At 37.0% G+C, this 13,764-nt stretch overlaps 1 pseudogene; it reads left to right on the top strand.

Annotated features, from left to right (window-relative positions):
* Positions 1 to 264: 264 nt before the first annotated feature.
* Positions 265 to 4,099, top strand: LOC107762785 (premnaspirodiene oxygenase-like; annotated as a pseudogene).
* The last annotated feature ends 9,665 nt before the right edge of the window (positions 4,100 to 13,764 follow it).

Raw genomic sequence — 13,764 nt, 5'->3', positions numbered from 1 at the left:
ATCGGAGTTACTCCATAAATTAAGGTAAGAATGTATATTAATTATCTATGATTTTGGTAAAAGCGTAACTGAAACCATGTGTCATATATTGATTATGTTAGTGTAAGTATCGGGTATGGGTATGCTTTTTTTTATACATAAAGTAAAGAAGGTTATGACTTCTTTATTTAGGTCAATTGAATATTGAGTCATTATAAATGCTTGTAAAGTTATTTAAAGCAATATCCGTGCATCGTAAACTTCCTTTTCTTTCCTTACTGTTCAATGGAGATCTTTTACTCCTTTCTTTCATTGCTACTCTTTTTGTCCTCCCTCGTTATTCTAGTTCGACAATGGAGTCGAAACAAAAACCAAAAGTTGCCTCCAGGTCCGTGGAGACTTCCCCTTATTGGAAGTCTGCATCACTTAATCAGACGAGGCGTTCCACATCGTACTCTTAGAAGTTTAGCACAAAAATATGGGCCTCTTAATTATGTACTTGCAACTTGGGTAAGTTCCTACGATCATCGTATCATCACCTAGTATTGCGAAACAAGTTCTAAAAACTCACGATCTCGCCTTGTAATAGGCCACAATCTACATCCACAAACATCATATTTTACAATCAAAAAGACATTGCATTTGGCCAATATGGTGAATACTGGAGATAAATGCGTAAAGTTTGTACAATAGAACTTCTTAGTGTGAAGATGGTCAAGTCATTTGGTGCAATTCGACAAGATGAGCTTTCAAGTCTCATTTCATCAATCCGTTCAATAAGGGGTTCTCCAGTCAATATAACAGAAAAAATCGTCCACTTTACAAATTCTGTTACTTGTAGAGCAGCATTCGGGAAAATGTTCAAAGATCGAGACGAGTTAATAAAACTGATCGAGGAAGTACTCTTATTAGGAGCGGGATTTGATGTGGCTGATTTGTTCCCTTCTTGGATGTTACTTCACAAACTGAGTGGTGCGAAATCTAGATTGGTGAATGCACATCAAAAGGGTGATAAAATTATGGAGGATATCTTAAATGAGCATATTGAAAATAAATCAGCTGGGAACAAGGGAATTGGTGAGTTTGGAGGTGAAGATTTGGTTCACATTTTCCTAAGAATTAAAGGGAACGCTGAACTACAATTTCCAATCACAAATGACCATATTAAAGCAGTGATTTTTGTAAGTTTGCTCCCATCTCATAATCTTTGTTCACCCTGCCGCCTTTCCATTTGTTATTTTTTAGTAGTCCTTACTAAGTGTCATTCCTGATAATATAATGAGGTTTGATGTTTTAACTAGTAGTTCCTAACAACACAAGATAGTTGCAATAAATTACTTCTCTGAGGGAAAAACATAAAGTTGTATCGACCGGGGATCCACTAACACATACTCAAAGTTGGAAATTTATAGCTCCAGACCCCTTTAACGATTTCTCCTTAATATTTTAGTACTCAAATTTTATTGGGTTGTGTTTTATTGACTTTATTTTATTTGTTTGTTAATTGTAGGACATCTTTACTGATGGAACTGAAACTTCATCTACAACTATTATTTGGGCATTGTTGGAAATGATGAAGAACCCAAATAATATGGCTAAGGCCCAAAGTGAAGTGAGAAAAGTCTTTAAGGGAAAGAAAAAGTTATGGTGAAGAAGATCTTGAGAAGTTGACGTACCTAAACTTAGTGATTAAGGAGACACCAAGGCTTCATACTCCAATTCCTCTTTTGCCCAGAGAATGTAGGGAGCAAATAGATATTGATGGATATACCATACTGTCAGGGATATAGTAGATATGCACTAGATCCAAACTCATATTTGATGATTTGAACATATTTTTGTGAACGTTATTTGATATAAAAATATATGCCATTCTTTTATCATAGTTATTATTAATTGTTTGATTAACTTGATAAGGTCCTTGATTAAATTTTGAGATTTGTCATCGTAATAGAGATCATGATAATGAGAGCAAAATCTCTTACAATTTAATCTAAATTTGTTCTTGATCGTAGGATTATTAATTTGGACATTAGTAATCCGGTTAGATCAATATTTATGTGATTATTTTTATGGGATAAAGATTAGTTGATCTCATTAACTGAATCACCTAGATAGATGATGCATATAGAGATATGATCATTGAACCGACTCATTAGATAATTCCTAATGGTTAGAATTACCATAAAATGTCAATAGGATATTCTCTTGAAGAATGTGATGTAAGAGTTTCCTTTGACCTGAGATCGTCATAGTAATTGACAAGTTATTTGTTGTGCTTTAATACTAGACACCTATGGCGATAGTTGAAAGGATATTGGGTACGATTGAATACTTGTAGAATTAGTGATTGATCAAAATGGAATCTGTCAACTCTTGGTATTGAGTTTAAGCTCCATGTTGTCATGAATTATAAACGACCAAATTAAGACCTTGGCCAGAGCAATTGAATGAAAGAAGAAAAGAGTTTCTTAGGTCATTCAATGGTCGATTATATTCGACATGAACACATAGTTGGTCGCCTATTAGGATTTGACAGTTGAACCATATCCTAGGGTGATCCAGAGATATAAGGACAGAAGGAATTACTACATTATTCTTCTACTGGTTCTTGAGAGTAAATTGTATACTTCATTGTATCGGTCGTTAAGGAGTGTTGCTAGACGCCACCCTTGATTAGTATATTGATGTGATCAGTTTACTACCGGTTTAGTATTGAACCTATGGGGTCGCACACTAACGAGTGTTCTGATTTTTGCTAAAGGATTAGTTACTTTATTATTTGATAATTAAATTAGTCAAATATAGTTTTTAGTCCAAATGAAATATTATTATATTCTTTGCTAACACAAAGGATATAATTAATATTGTGAACAATTTGAAATTTTCAATTTGGAATAGAAAATTAAAATGTATCTCTTGATTGAAATATATATATATATATATATATATATATATATATATATATATATATATATATATATATATATATATATATATAATTAATATTTATTTATTTAAGGTATGTATATAAATATTAATGAAGGCTTCTAAGTAAATCCTATTTTGAATTGGATTGACGAGAAGTCCATAAAGGACGTGCGGCTACTTTAGACCATTAAGAATGAGATTAGAATTTTTTAATATAAAATACTATGAGTACTTATAATCCAATTTGGAATTGGATCTTATGGAAAGTCCATAAGGACTTGGCAGTCACGATACCAATTTGAATGGGAATTCAATTTTCCATCGAAATTTTTCAAAAACGTTTATTTAGGTATAAACTTTTACTCTAAGTAAATCATTACCTCAACTAAATAGGAAAAAAGTTTATAGGTGATGCTATATAAAGGGTGATGGAGAAAATTTGCCGCATTATTATTAAGTCTTGAGAAGAAAACCACTTCGTAAAAGTGAAAGTGCAATACAAAGTCAAGAGAGAAAATACAATTACAAGAAAATTGTTTCTTGTTCTTTTATCTTTGAGTTGAAATTTTTGAGAAAAATTTCAGCACAAGTTTTTCATTCAATTTGTTCGCGGGTTTCATTGATCAAAGAGTTGATAGCAAGGATCGGTCTCGGTGTGGATACACATAGAGTCTTCGCACTATCGAAGAATTTGAAACGAGACCTTCTTCGCTAGGTACGTCTTAGATCCGATCTATTGACATGTAAATAAATTTTAAACATGAAAAGATCTGTCTAGGATTGTTATTATCTTCCACTGTATATTACGAACACATATACGCAATTCTTCACATACCTCTCAAGACTAGCTAGGGTGCTAGTCAATGCATGGGCACTTGGGAGAGATCCCGAAAGTTGGCATGATCCTGAAAATTTTATACCAGAAAGATTTCAGTACTCTTCTATTGACTATATGGGAAATCACTTTGAGTTTATTCCATTTGGTGTAGGAAGAAGGACTTGTCCAGGAGTGCTATTTGGTTTAGCTAATGTTGGACTTCCATTGGCGCAGTTACTCCATCATTTTGAATGGGAACTCCCATATGGAACTAATCCAAAAGATTTGGATATGACTGAAACACATGGATTAACTGCAACAAAACAGGAAGATCTATATTTAGCTGCCACAAATCATTATGAAGAATTCTGATGTGTTGTTTGAAATGGTGAAATGTCGACTTACACAATTCTTCATCTCCTTTTTCGCATGGTTTACGTACGTGTATTCATTTTGAAGAACGCCAAGAAAATGGCCAACGAATAACATCATCCATAGTTGGTTGCACGGTTTTGCTTCAATCCGTCAAACCAAATAATCTATTCCCCAATTTATCTTTTAGAGCGTTGGTGTTATATTCTCAAAGATATATTTATGATCTACAACCCAGTTTTAGTTAAATATGATATTCCTTGAACCCCCCCTCCTCCCCCCTCCCCCAAGAAAGAAAAAAAAGGAGATAAAAGACTGATTAAATAATTAACAAGTAAATTGCTTTTGGTTATTCCCGTCATGATCTAAATAGTAATCTAACTAAAAGAAGTAAAAGAATTTTTCGTGCTGTAATTGTGTGTGATACTATATATACACACACACTCACGGGGATTGTGTCCTGTTTCTTAATGAGTTGGAATACCTAATCGTTATTCAACGAGTAGTCAAGATTTTTTGATAGATGGAAAGATCAAAGATATTTGGAATATATATATATATTTTCTACTTTTGTTGTCTGTTTAAAGAAGATGTATACCAATATTAGGATAGAGGAATTGGTCAGATAATGGAATTGAACTTAGACATATATTTTGTTGCAGTTCAAAGTTTAAGAGAAGCAAGAAACATAGTACTTCTTAACCAAAAAAAAGAAAGAAACAGAGTACTTGGATTTGGTGGATACACTCAAAAATTATTTCCTGTTACTTAGATGGAAGTAAACATGCCAAAGTGCATCGTAGTAGTTCACTAGCAAATCTAGAAATCCTAAGGCATCATTAATTCTTAAACTAAGATGTTACCACTTGAGATAGCTAGGAAGACTTACCTTTTAAAGGTATTGAACAATTGACATATTGTACAAGGCTAAATTTAATCATGCCAGGTCATCTCATCTCTTGCCTAGTTGCATTAGAAGTACTAGCATGCACAACAGCTTCAAAGAGCATGGGAGATCAAGATAGAAGGAAATCAAAGTATTACTGCTTATAAACTTGAAGAGGTTGGAGATCAATATTGAAGATCCAAATATTCTTTCCTGAAATGCCACATTATGTTGGAAAAATATTGGATGATTATGGAGAATAGAAGGTTTAGCTTGAGGCGTGTTAAAGACACCGTCCTTAAGGATATTTCACCTACACCGTTATGAATAAAATTAGGCGTATCCCCCAAAATTCAACAAGTTCTTCTAGTATAAACTAGGAGCAGAAACAACAAAGATTGAATAAAAGCAAACTCAGCACAAAAGAAAATGGAAGAAAAGTTTTAACTTTGTTCACTCTACTACACAAAGTAACACATAGGAATATATATATATAATCCTAAGATTTTAACTTCAGATTGTAAGCAACGTTTTAAAATTATTAAATGCAATTCAAAGGCTATTGAAAGGGCTGTTACAAATTAAAGCCATTAAGGCTAATAAAAAGTTAGTTATAATATTATAATAATGGCTATTAATCACGGGTAGTAAATGATAATGAATATGTTATATTTTATTTTATTTTATTTTTGAGATATAAGAATTATCTTCTAACACATTCAACCAAGGGCAATACTCTTTCGCCGAAAATTACACTGTATTGCTAGATAAATTTTTTGTTATATGTATATTTACTATACATTGACTTCCATAGATTTTTCGGTATATTTAGTTTTTTATATTTTGATATTCTTTAATAAAAATTCTGGCTTCATCGCAGGCTCTGATGATGCATGGGATTCTCTCTAGAAACGGATTGTATAAATTAGATTACTACAGAAATCTGTATCTAAACCTCCCAGAGATTCTTCCTTTGGGTGAATGGATTAGCAGTCTGTTGCATAATGGATGTGTTAGTTCCAGATGGTTTTCAGCTTGTAAAGATGTTATTAAATATCTCTTCTTCTGACTCAATTGAGTACCTATCAAACACAACCAACTGAATGCTACCCAAAGATGACATTTTTCCTAGTTTGCAGTCATCGGAACTCGATGTACTTTACGACCTCAAAAGGAAAAAGGGACAAATATATCACTTTATTTTCGGATATTGTCTACATTTAACCTTCATTATACTGTCCGGCCAAATCTACCCATACCATTATGCTATCCGGCCAAATTTACCCCTACCATCAGCAAACTTTTAAAAATTACCCCTTAGACCATTAGGTGATCTAGAATCCCCTAAATCATTTTAATTAAGTCACTTATTTTTCTTCTTCTGTTAATCCACTATTTTTGAAATAATTGGCATTTACCTACTTTCTTAATTGAAAAAAAGAGAGAAAGAAATATTAAAATAATACAATTGTCACGACCCAAAATCCACTATAGGTCGTGATGGCGCCTAATGCCGCCGTCAGGCAAGCCAACGGTGATTGATCAACTTAATTACTCACTTTTTATTATTTTTGAAATCAAAATTTTCATTAATTAAATACTATGAAATAAAATTTATAGGGTGAAATGATAATAACTACGTGAACTACCACACCAAACATCCAGTAGAAACCTCCAAAATCCAGTGTCTCAAGTGCATAAGCATCAACTAAAAAATATAATGAAATACAATATCTTTCTGGAATACAAATTAGACAGGAGAATATAAATAACGTTGATGGAGACTCGGTATGCTACGGATTGTAATATAGAATGAAACTCACTGTAAAGTCCATGCAATAGCTGCGCCTCTGTGCCCAAAAGACCATCAGAAATGTAAACATGCACAATAAGTACAGAAGTGTAGTGTGAGTACATAAATCAATGCGTACCCAGTAAGTATCTAGCCTAACCCCAGAAAAGTAGTGACGAGAGATCGACATCGACACTTACTAGCGGTCCAAAAAATCATAACTTTATTTACGAGTCACAAATCATGATACAAACCTATTCCAAGGCTCGAAACCCCAAACGGACATCGGTATCACCAAAGTCTACCTCAAACCAAACTTAGGAAATTCTAAAATCCTCAAAATGCCAACTTTTCATAATAAGCGCCGAAATGCTCCCGGGTGACCCGATACTCGACCCGAACATATGCCCAAGTCCGAAATCATCATACGGGCCTATTGGAACCTTTAAATCTCGATTCCGAGTTCGCTTACTCAAAGTCAAATCTTAGTGAACTCTTCTAACTTAAAGCTTCAGAATTGAGAATTTTCCATCTGAATCAACTCTGAACTTCCCAAAATTCAATTCTGACCACGCGTACAAGTCATAGAACATTGAGTGAAGCTACTCAAGGCCTCACACCACTGAACTACGCGCTAGAGCTCAAAACAACCGGTCGGGTCATTACATTCTCCCCCACTTAAACTTACATTCGTCCTCGAACGTGCCAAGAACTGCTATGGAGTTGCCTCAAAATCACTGCTCAACACCTTGTGCACCTACCCGTGCCACCACAACCAACGTGAGCACATTATATCGAACCAAACTGAAGATCCTTCCTATAACCTAAGCTAACAAGCCTTAGAACCAAATTCCAACATCCAGAATTCTCCACGAGCCTTGATTCCAACATGTGAACACCATCACAATCTCAACCCACTGTACCAAATAGGATCCTGCACCCATGCTGAGATCACATAATGCACCGCACAACTCGTATGTTCATGATAACATCCTCCGGCTACAATAGCTGTAGATTCACGAACCAGATGCCCGTAGTATATTCCATAACACATATAAGCCCTGTTTCAACCCTCACCATACTGCAACGAGAAAAGAGGTGTGCAGGAACCTATAACCACCCGTTAGATAAAAAACTCATGGAGTTTCTCCGCTCGTCAAAAATTATTACCTCATTCTGAACTGAATAGTGACATTTTCTCTTTAATATACATTACATAAATTCGATCGCACTGATTTCAGGTCCACTAATCTCGCCTCACCCAATACAAGTTGCTAGAGCAATAAGCCATCTCAAACACCGCCAAAAATCTCATATGATGCCATCAATGCGCCAACAAACTACAAACTCGAATGTGACCCATAAAGAAGAACAAACTCTGGCAAAGAACTACCCAGCCTCGCTTAACAAATAAAATGGCCAAACAGATGCTATTAACCTATCTTAGACATGAGAAACAAGGCATACCAAATAAGCATAAGGGACCGTACCCAATATCTCACTATTGCGGTATGCAACCCGATCCACACATGATACCGTTGCGGCGTGCAACCCGATCCAAACATCATACCCTTGGCAGCGTGCCACCTGATCCAGACATAACAATCTATATGGAAATAACTACCGAGCTAGAATGCTCATACCCATGAAATGCACGAATATCAACCACAAGCATGCCAAGTATAAACACAACCCTGAGGAGATAGATAACATGCACTACAAAATGACAAACACAACTAAGGTACCATAAACACCTACATCTTGAGAGCCATCTTGCTCATATAACTCCAAAAACTACATGGGATCACAACACATGTATGAATAATCAAGTCAGTTCACATAGAATAACTGACGACGGGAATAACATCCACGACCTGTAGACTCCTCCGTAACTAATGTTAGGCTGAAGGAACACATCCAACTGGATTTAAGGCATACATTCACAGTAGATCTACTAACGGGCCTCAAGCCGATTCCGATCATCCCATACTGGGCCAATAACCTTTCAAGGACCCACAATGACCCTAGTAATGCTACATACGAGCAGTCATCAAATCCGGAACAACTCCCACAATTCACAATCAAAGGAACAAAGCGCCTCTCAGTCATAACCTCTCCCATCGGCGACAGTACCAAAATCTCCATACCTGATTTCAATCTCTAACAATCGAATGATTAACACATCACACTTATACGATCTTTCCGTGGGATATACTCTCACAACCTTCCGCACCGAGTAGCAAAATCTGAACATCAATGGCCATCGACCATGATATTTCTGTAATGCCAATTAAGAATCCAGAAACCAATGCACAATGCCTTTTCCATAGAACTCCATCCTTAGGAGACATTAAGATAATGCCAGCCTACTCTGAACATTTGAATCCTTCCCCTACTCCTCCAAACTCATGATGTTCTTATCAAAACTAAAATGTAACCTTGATCATCAACTTCCAATCTCCATGCCGCTCACTGCACCTATCATGCCACTAAGCGAATTTCATCATAACCCCTGAACCACCAGTAAAATAACCACTTCATCGGCTAGAACCTCTTTCACTCCACTTATTTCAGAAGAACAATTGCAACACACAACCGAATTCCCAAAACCGTAGAAAATGCAACCTCAAGTCGAAGTATAAACCAGTATAACTCTTTCGGGATTCATTTACACATAACAAGGCCATCAGAATCAAATACCTCCAAATCAATCAAATTACGGTGGCAGTCAAGCCCGCACCTACAGTCATGAATCACCTGTATAGCTTAACACACCGAAGGGACCGATCATTCTCACAACCATGTTGATTGAAACCATTATTAACTGACTCCACTTCTTCCAATTTACTCTTGGCTTGACTTTGGAATAATAGTTCTATTCAAACACATAACGGACCTCAAATAACACTCATTCCGAGTGACACAAATCACGAGACCACGTCGTCCTGATACCCATAGTCCATCCCAAATCCTCCTCGTGCACTCCATAGTATCTCCAACTAATATACCCGCTCTGAAAGACCTCTTGTGAATCTGAAGCTGTTTCTCCCATTTCTCTAATACTACACCGTAGACCCGATGATAATATAGAAATTCCCCAAGTATTCTTCACTCTCTACTGCAAAACCCAATCCTCAGCCACATAACGAACCCAAAATCTTTAAACACCGCATTTTAATTCTTGAACCCACTAGGCCCATTGTAAAGAGTCACCCACTCTAACCTGATCCCAAGCACATAACCAACCACTGGTGCTCCGTTAGCACATGAACACTTCCAAAGAAGCAACCAAATGACTTCTTTTCCATGTACATCACACCCACAAGAAGCATAAACTCTGAGTCTTCCCAAAACTTGCACATGAATCAATAAGACAAAATATAGCGCACATTCATCAAGTTCTTTGCTCGAATTACCCCTGATGTTTCTTTTCTTAGTCATAAACGATCTACCAATGCACCGATAATTAGAAACCGCACAAGCAAACAACCATAGCATCCAATTGTAGACAGTAGGCTCCCCTACTTAGCTTTAAGCTACTATCACATAATGTAGGGCCCACAAAGATTCCTCCTTCTCAATTACCATGATCTCGCACCGCCAACCCGCCAAATTTCTCGTAGTCTCTTGTTAAACTTTTCATGAACATTTTGAATTATCAGCCACAATCGCATATTCCACCTTCTATCGGGTAGTAAGTAAAACTCTTCATAGAAACTTCGTCAAATCACACAATCGCTAACATGCTCAAATGAGATAACCCACCTGTGGAATTCCATACCGACACCTTCCAACGATGCTACATTGGGTACAACTACCACGAAATTAGTAAACCCTTCTAAGCCCATGCTTGTCCACCAGTTGTGCAAGTTTATTCACTTCCCATTGACACCAACTGAAAATCTGACAATAGATTCCAAACTTGAAGTCACGTCGTATCCCAAAACGATAATCAAGCCCTTACACCCATAAACACTCCAAGCAAACTTCTTTTTGTCATATTCAACCTTACTTGACACAATAGCCCACATTCCAACTAAAATCTGTACACCTAGTCGTTATCCACCATGACCCCCAAATCGCTCTAAACTTTTCCCAAGGCATGTGGCTATCCTACCACAAAATCCATATACTACTCTGCCATTCCTACTTCGGTTAAACAATCTCCTTTAAGCAACTTCTCGACCTCTGCTTTTCATACTTGACTTGCTAGCAATTCAATCACCGAGACACCTCCTACCATGTCCTTCCTCATTCTTCCTTATCCTTCGCTGCCTAAATACTACCTCAAAGAAAAATCCATCTCTGTAGCACGTGATATGATAAATTGCTACCAACTCTAAGTCTTCTCAAAGATCATCTTTCTCGAGCCATCCGCATTAGAAACTCAGATTCGATTTTGAAACTGCTACATACCGCCACCTCTAGCAACCGCTTCTTAGGCACTATTTCACATCACCCTAGCCCGAGGAAAAACCAAAGAAGACCATAACACCGGCGAACCTTAATGCATTCAAACAATGACGGCTAAACCATATCACAAATGAAAATTTCACCACGCTCGAAAATATCAAGTCTCGTTACTCCATCAACCAAAACCTGAACATCCATAGTCCGATTGCCTTTCCTCCGCTAGAATTAAATGCCGAACCTCTAAACCATGAACAGAGAAGTCCTCCTTTTGAGTCATTCACTACCGCGATCCATAAATAATCACCCTACCATTTACATCAACACTGCGCGATAACCACTCATGAATATCATAACAATCCGTGTATAGCCTCAAAACCGTAGGTAAAACTAATACAGGGCTAAATCGACAGAATACCCTTCCACAGGACGACGACAATAGCTTGCTTGAATACACATGGAGATACATCATGCACTACATCTATAGTACCACTACAACCTTTTAATGCCCCAATGATAACAAGTGCTCAACATCGTATAAGAGTGAGTAGGAAGGAATGAAGGCATAGGCCTCAATGTAATCAAATTGCACGATGAAGAATCAAGAGGGGAAGTGCTACTAACAGCCCTGTAGCCTCTCAAAGATAAGTAAAGATGTCTTTGTACTGATCCACAAGACTCTACTAGACTCGCTCATGACTCGTGAGACCCAAGTGAACCTAGAGCTCTGATACCAAGCTGTCACGATCCAAAATCCACTATAGGTCATGATGGCGCCTAACGCCGCCATTAGGAAAGCCAACAGTGATTAATCAAATTAGTTACTCATTTTATTATTATTTTGAAATCATAAGTCTCCTTAGATAAATAGAATAAAATCTAGTACTTGTAGAAAACCCGTGATTTTATTTACCAATTTCAGTAAAAATATAAATTTACAAGGTGAAATGACAATAATTCCATGAACTACAATAATGAACATCCAGTAGAAACCCCCAAAACCTGGTGTCACAAGTGAATGAGCATCTACTAAGAAATATAATAAAATACAACATCTGTCTAGAATACAAGTTAGACAGGAGAATGTAAGCAACTCTGATGGAGACTCTGTATGCTGCGGATCGTAACATGGAATGCAACTCACCGTAAAGTCCCTGCAATAGCCACGCCCCTACGCCTCTGCAATAGCCTCTGCGCCCAAAAGACCACCCGACATATAGGTACCTGCACAAAAATGTGCAACAAGTGTAGCATGAGTACGTAAATCAACTCATACCCAGTAAGTATCTAGCCTAACCCCAGAGAACTAGTGACGAGGGGTCGACATCGACACTTACTAGTGGTTCGATATATCAAGTGCAATAGAAAGTAAACAAGTATAAGACATGGTAAATAATCAGTGTAAACAGATATAGGTACGTGGTACGGTCCTCCTCTGAATAGTAACCCCAAGCTCTCAATTATCCATCACTTCCTTAACTGGAGTACATATGTAAAATGGTCCCCACCAGATAGATCGTCACAACTCAAATCGGGAAAATTCACGGATCCGATGGCTTCTTGTCAAATATTACGCGCGATGCTGCCAGGGCGAATGACCCGATCCCATAAGAGTATTTATAGAAATGCTGAGGCGAATGGCCCGATCCCATCATAACGTGTACACTGCCGAGTGTGGAAAGATACGAACCATAGATGCATCTATTATACTGCCAAGGCGAACAACCTGCTCCCATAAGAATATGATATTTTAACGGGTCCCTGACCCCACTCACGAATATACGTGTGGGTTATGAAATTTAAAGAAGCTTTTCGATGAAAACAAACAACATGAGAGAAATTCATAAAGGAAGCACAATTCTTCCACGAATTATCAAGTAGCTCATCACATCTCTACAATAGCAGGTCTATCGCCCTATACAAGTCCAGTCTCAAGTCGTAACACAAAAGAAAGGAATTACAAGAGCAAAGTTAACTCAAATAGTATAATTATAGCATGGCGTGAACCTAAGTCTACTCGTACATAATCAGAAATTCTAGCATATGCACTGACACTCGTCAGCTCACACATGCGCAACACCCACAACATGTAGCACATAAGAATATAACACCTACAGGGTAAATTCCCCTCACAGGGTTAGACATGAGACTTACCTCGCTCCGAAATCTAATAACCGGCTTTAACGCCTTTCTAACACCTTAACCGATGCCAAATGATCCAAAACTAATCAAACAACATGCAAACCAATCAAAATATACTTCAATACTCGTAGTTTAACAATTCAACATATATTCCCAACTCCTCAACAAAGTCAACCCCCAGGCCCACGCGTCGAAATTTTGAAAATTATCGAAAATAATTATTACTCATAACTTATACAGTTTATATCCAAAAATCATCCAATTTCGTCCATTAATTGACCCTTAAATCAAGGATTTACTATTTCTCAACTTTGGGGATCAAAATCCCAAATGCGGATACAAATAATAACCAACGAGAAATAATCATGGAAAAATATCAAAATAAAGGTCAAATATTTACCTCATTTTTGAGATGAGAACAACGCCGCAAAAATC

The sequence above is a fragment of the Nicotiana tabacum genome, chromosome 8, assembly GCF_000715075.1.
Source record: "Nicotiana tabacum cultivar K326 chromosome 8, ASM71507v2, whole genome shotgun sequence".
In the NCBI taxonomy this organism is placed as follows: domain Eukaryota; kingdom Viridiplantae; phylum Streptophyta; class Magnoliopsida; order Solanales; family Solanaceae; genus Nicotiana; species Nicotiana tabacum.
The sequence above is the reverse complement of the archived record's forward strand: the minus strand, read 5'-3'. Positions and strand labels throughout refer to the sequence as shown.